The sequence below is a fragment of the Corylus avellana genome, chromosome ca3 (assembly GCF_901000735.1).
Source record: "Corylus avellana chromosome ca3, CavTom2PMs-1.0".
Classification (NCBI taxonomy): Eukaryota; Viridiplantae; Streptophyta; class Magnoliopsida; order Fagales; family Betulaceae; genus Corylus; species Corylus avellana.
The window spans coordinates 32,642,024-32,648,673 of record NC_081543.1 but is presented as its reverse complement, the minus strand read 5'-3'; the positions used below and the strand labels follow the sequence as shown (position 1 = coordinate 32,648,673).

The following is a 6,650-nucleotide window of genomic DNA, read 5'->3' as shown; positions in this document are numbered from 1 at the left end:
AATAGCAGTTGGACTATTGGGTCAATATGGTATTATGGAATATGCAATGAACCAAGAACTACAGTTTAACCTAAAGATACACTTACCATTTGGTGGTGTTTATTCAGGTTTGATTTTTGCTAAATGTGTAGATAGTAGAGAATCAACTTCAGTATATATGTACTGAAGATGCAGTAAGCAGACTATAGTTGCTACATCTACCATGAAAGCAAAAGTCATTACATGCTGTGAATTAATTACACAGGCATTATGGTTGAGACATTTTTTGTTAAGGTCTCAAAATTGTCAATTTTATAGTTAGACCCATAAAGATCTTCTGAGTTAATTCTACTACAATTATTTTTTTAAGAATAAACTGAGTAGAAGCAGAAGTATGTATATCGACATAAAGTATCACTATGAAAGAGAACATTAAGTGACAATAGGTGTCTATTAAGCATATAAGTATTGAATTAATGATTGCGGATCCCATGACTAAAGGTTTACCGGTAAAGAAAGTATAAAGTCATGTGGAATATATGAGATTCATTAATTCATTTGTGCTTAGTTTCTCTTTAATTGGTCTATAGACATAAAGGTTATGTTATAAAGATTTTTGTGCGCATATATATCATTCTTATCCGTGGGGATAAAATTAAAGTTGGACCCGAATGACTTAGGAGAAGTTCATTCATAAAGTACATTATCCATAAGGTACTAATTTAGGGAGGTATTGCACATCGTGATACATGGAAGGGACAGCTTATCATATAAAAGCTTTACCGCCATGATTCGTGTGTGGTATTCCTTGAGTGAGTGGGAGGATTCCATGAATGGTTGGAATAAATAAAGTATTGGTCATATCATAGAATTGAACACCATAAAGAATTTATATGTGTCATAAGGGCCAAGTGGGAGAATGTAAGAAATTTCATTTAAAATATGTCCCTTTATGTCACATATATTATTGTAATTATAAAATTACGGTGTTCAATAATTTATTCCAATTAAAGTTTATTGTGTAAATTAAATATTCTGAATTAAATTACTGATTTAATTCTTGTGGAACAAGTATTTGATTTCAATCAAATATTCTGAATTAAATCACTGATTTAATTCTTGTGGAACAAGTATTTGATTTAATTAAAGATTTTATTTTGTGGAATCAATTAGCTGTATTGATTTGATTTTTATTCCTTGATGGGAGGAATAATTAAGGTAACAGCTCAAATTGAGGGTCCCCTGACCTACCTATAAATAAGGCATGTGTATTCCATCAATTGACACTCACTGGTAGGCATAGGTCAGAAGAACCTCTCAATTGTTTAGTTCTTAATTTGGTTGCTGTGGAGCTGTTCTTCAAACTGCTTGAGTAAAGCAATGGCCGGAGGTACATATATGTATTAAACTATTTCCGCTGCTAATGTTATTGTTAATTAGCATTTAATATATATAGAATTTCTTACATGTATTGCCATACTGTCCGGAACTAAAGACGTCCATATTTCTAAGGTTGTTTGTGGACCCGGACATGGAATAAGCATCGGGAGCCTTGGCAAAAACAATGGAGATGATGTCAACGGAGTTGTCGTCAAAAACTGCACCTTTCGTGGCACTTCTGATGGAGTGAGAATCAAAACATGGGCTGCTCCATCCCTTGGCACGGCTTCTAATTTTATATTTCAAGACATTTTCATGGATCAGGTCGGCAATCCCATCATTCTTGATCAAGAATATTGCCCCTACCCCCCTTGCAGTCAACAGGTAATTTCTTATTTTATCTTCATTTTGTTTTAAAATTAAACTCTCTGAAATTTCATAATGCAAAGGAATTCTTTGATATTTTTTTTTTCCGAGAAAATATATTTTAACTATCTAAACATTAAAAAGTGAAATCGGTCCCCCTTGTCAAAAAAAATAATCAGATATTTTTTCATTTTTCTTTCTAAATACCCTTAAAGTTATTAAAAATTACCATTTAAAACAAATTAAATTTATTAAAGAATTAAAGAGGAAAAAGAAAAAATACCAAAAACAGGTGGCCTTTTTCATATTATCTCCCTTGTACTATTTCAAATGGTTATTTTTTATTTTCTAATAACTTCAAGGTTATTTTGATGAGGAAAAATAAAAAAAGCAAAAGCAACTAATTTAACACTCGGTGGTAGTTCAAGGACTCCTAATATCGCCTTTCAAAGTTTGGTGGCTAATATCACTTTCTAAAGTTTGATGATAGTTTTAAGGCCTAAAATATATTTTTCCTTCTCTCTTTTTTGTTTTTTGTTTTTGTTTTTTTGAGCGCACAATGCTAGTTTATGATTAAAAAGATGAACTTAACTAATTGAATTTGTGATATCAATTATTGTGGATAGGCCTCTTTTCTGCAAATCAGCAATGTCACATACAGAAATATCTGGGGAAGTTCTAATGCCAAATTTGCAGTTACTCTCCGATGCAGCGGAAGCAAGCCATGCAAAAACGTAGTGATGGAGGACATCGATTTGGCTTACCGTGGCCTTGACGGTCCTGCCACCGCGTTGTGCTCTTATGTTAATGGCCTCTCGTTTGGTCACCAAAGCCCTCCCCCTTGTATATAGTCCTGCACTTTCCAACCAGTTTGTGTAACATGAAAGATGTTATATACCAAAGCACTTATACGACTAGGGGTGTAAACGAGCCGAGCTTGGGCTGTCTAGGCTCGGCTTGTTTATTTTTGGGCCAGGCTCAAGCTCGAGCCCGACTTTGCTACTTGAGCTCGGCTCGATAGGGTTGGAACCCTATTCGAGCTCAAACTCGAGCTCGTCTATTTTGCTCGAGCTTGACTTTTTTTTTGTTTTTTTGTTTTTTTTTGTAATTTAAGTGTATTAGATTACAAATCAACAAAACAAGAAAAAGATTGAAAAGGAAAATGAAAAGCTCACCTTAACCCATCTCTTACAACATCTTTTTTTTTGTTTAATCAATCTCTTATAACATCATCAGCATCCATTAATGTTTAATTAAAACTTTAACAATAAAGAAGGGAAACTGCAAATAAAACTCAAAACTGCTGAATTAACACAGCTTATGCAGCTGTAATACAACAAAACTTCATGAACTGTGCCAATTTTGAATATGGACATCTTTGTTCAAGTCCAAGCCCTTATCTTTGTTCAGCAATCACAACCGAAACCATCAATAAACAACAAGGTCTTCATATTTCACGACAAGAGCTGATATTACCAAGATTACAACTAAGAATACCAGAAAGTTGGCAAGCAGAAAAGCCATTCATCTAGTCATCCAAAAAAGAAAAATTATTGTTCATCTAAAACTAGCCAGGGCCCAGGATGTCGTCCATTTTTGACAAATAATTATTCCTTTGGGAGGTACTTTCATTCTCCTTGGATTATCAAAAACATTCTTAAAATCATACCATGATCATGCTCCTTTTAATGATAAAAAATTAAACCTGAACTTCCATTGTGGTTTTTATTTTTTATTTTAAAAAAACCACCTGTGTAGCAAAACCCCAAACCACCCACCACCCAAGAAGAAACGGAGAAAAAAATAACCCAAAAAGAAAAGAAAAATCCACAAATCTTATCACCTCCTCTGCCTCCGATCTGCGGCGTACTGCAAGTCTGCGAGAGTGAAACGACCTACGAGAGCGGCGTGGACAGCGGGGTTGGCAGCGGCAAGTTCCTGGAAACCGGGCACGAGCTGTTCAACTTCAGCTAGGCGTCAAGGTGTGTGGTTGCTGCGGTGGTGGTGGTGGTTTCTGTTGGGGGCACTGGGGGAGTGGTAGGAGCGGGCCGAGCGGCAACAGAGATAGGAGGCGAGGAGGATGGTGAAGACAGTGAGAGGAGAGTCGAGAGAATAGAGATCAGAGATGGTAGATTTAGGTTAAATTTAGATTCTCTAATTTGTAACCGTTGGATTTGGAAAAATAATTAAATTTTAAATATTAATGGTTGGATTCGTTTTACCAAAAGCTTATCCCATGTGGCTGTCTCTACTTAGATCTGGTGTGCTTGCTTAATATGATCCATTGATTATATATGCGTTGTCAACATTTAATATTACTCGTTAGATTAGATCAAACAAGGCAAGCTTACGGTGCCATATTCATTCTTCTTAGTAAATGCTTGATAGCTGTCATCCATTAATATCATACAACAGCTATTAGATCATCAAAGCATTTTGGACGGCTACGATTACACTTATATACCATAGATCAAATTCAAATTCAATTAAATTATTAAATTCAATAAAAAATTCAAAATTTAGGAATTAGGAATAAAAATTGTGTTATGTAGTATTATTTAGGGTCAGTTTGTTATTTCAATTTTAATAGTTACAATTTTTAAAATTGTGTTTTTTTTCAATCGCGTATGTTTTTTTTCTTCTTATTTTAGATTAAGTATTTTTTAAATCACAACGTAAAACGCTTTATGTCACTAATCACTATTATCATATTACATATAGTATTATTTAGTTAATATGTTAAAATGTTAATGCTGAACACGGGTAAAGTATATAATGTCAATATTAATATATATTGTATCTTATATGAAAACATTTATATACTTATATGATTATATGATTATATGATTATCTAATTTATATGGGTAATGGGCCAATGTTAATTGTTATAAATTATATACTTATATTATATGTTCTCATTATCACGATTCATGATATATGATTTAAATTCAAATTGTTAAGTTTTTACTTACCTTAAATTGTGATTATAAATTTAGAATGTATAAATTATAAGAAACACATTAGTTACTTAATTATTAATCATTTAATCTAATAGTAATACTCAAACTCTAAGTAATAAATTCATATGATCTAATGGTTGTACACTCATACTTAAATTTTATGATCATATCACAATTAATATTAATATTATCTTAGATCTAAGATCATGTGATACATCATATCTGTTTTATAAGAATAAAGTATATAATTATAATGTATTGATTAAATAACACAATAACTTATGCAGATATACCATATGATTATATAATGATTAATGATTATGTGATATATACGATTCCAATTTTCAAAGTATAAACTATCTAATTATAATATTTGTATTAAATGACACAATAATTTGTACGGTTATACTATATGATTATATCATATGATAAAATGATTAATATATGATAATATCATATATTTCTTATTTTATATATATTTCTTATATGTTTTTATATTAATATATACATATATTATATATATAATATATATACACACATATGCATAAATAACAAAAAAAAGAAAAAGAAAAAGGTATATAATATATTTGTTTTTTTTGAAGAGAATGTATAGCTTTCATTAATAAGTCAATCCTGAGGATGAGAAATTTTCTCACTCTCAATAATATCATAGATACACTCAGGGGTAATTCCTAACCAATCTCTATCTATGACAAGTTTAGTTGCCTCCTTTGCTAAAAGGTGAGCTGCGACATTCACAGTCCGACTGACATGGACACACTTCCACCGTGGAATCGTTTGTAATATCTGTCTAGTATCCTGCACAAAATGTCCAAAGCGGCTACCACAGTTTGTAGTAGAGTTGATAGCCTTTACAACATTCTTGGCCTCTATAATATATTTGTTATTATTGAGTAAATGAGTAATGTTGATTATATATTGTTATTTGTTACTTAATAAAAAATATACGAGCCGAGCCTAATAAGCGAGGCGAGCCTCATACGAGCCGAGCTCACGAGCTTAGCCGAGCTTGCTTCGTTTAATATTCGAGCCAGAATTTGTGTTCACGAAGCGCTTTATTTAATATTCGAGCCGAGCTTATGTGAGCCGAGCCCGTGCTTGCTCGCGAGACACTTCGCTCACTTAACAGCCCTAGACTATATCAAAAGAATAAAGAAGAGTAATCATATTAATATTAATGGATTATAATTCGATCGAGTATTTTTTTTTTTTTTTGACATGTTCGTGCAAGGGGAAAGGAAATGGAGATTTGAACTAGTAACTTCTGTTTCATGAGGCGTGGTCTCCAAGCGAATGAACTACCTCTTGGGGACAATCCAATTGAGTATTGAGTGTTCCAATTTGGCTCCACCTTAATTATCACTCATCTAATTAATAATATATTCAAATTATGTTAATTTATTTTTTGGGGTGAACTCAAGTTTATTAAATTAACTTATTTATTTCTTATATAACGCAAATATCATTATTGTTTATAGGAGAAACTGCACTTAACTCCCTGAACTTTTATTGTTTTTGCAATTACACCCTTAAAGTTAAAAAAACTCTCAATTTAGTGTATCAAACATTATAAAGTTTGCAATATCACCCATCTAATTAGAGTTAGGGGTTAAATTAAGTGGAAAAATGGGTGAAATGACCTTTTATAGCCATGTAAATTTTATAAAATTACAAAATTACTTTAATTATTATTATTATTATTTTTTTGAAAAAATGATATTTTGAAAATTTATACATAAAATACTAACTGTGGATGATATTGCAAACTTTTTAAAGTCTCAATATTATGCGTATTGAATTCTTTCTATCTTTCAACAATATATATATATATATCGTCATAGTTGGGGCCTTAATTAAAGAGCATTGATAAAGTTCTTTCAATACCTTCTAGTAAACTCTCTAGCCCCCTCCCCTCTCTACTAGGGTTTCATCTCTAGCAGCCGT

General features: G+C 32.0%; 1 pseudogene; it reads left to right on the top strand.

The window, feature by feature from the left end:
- Positions 1–2,576, top strand: part of LOC132174446 (exopolygalacturonase-like) — a 6,422-nt pseudogene extending 3,846 nt beyond the window's left edge.
- The last annotated feature ends 4,074 nt before the right edge of the window (positions 2,577–6,650 follow it).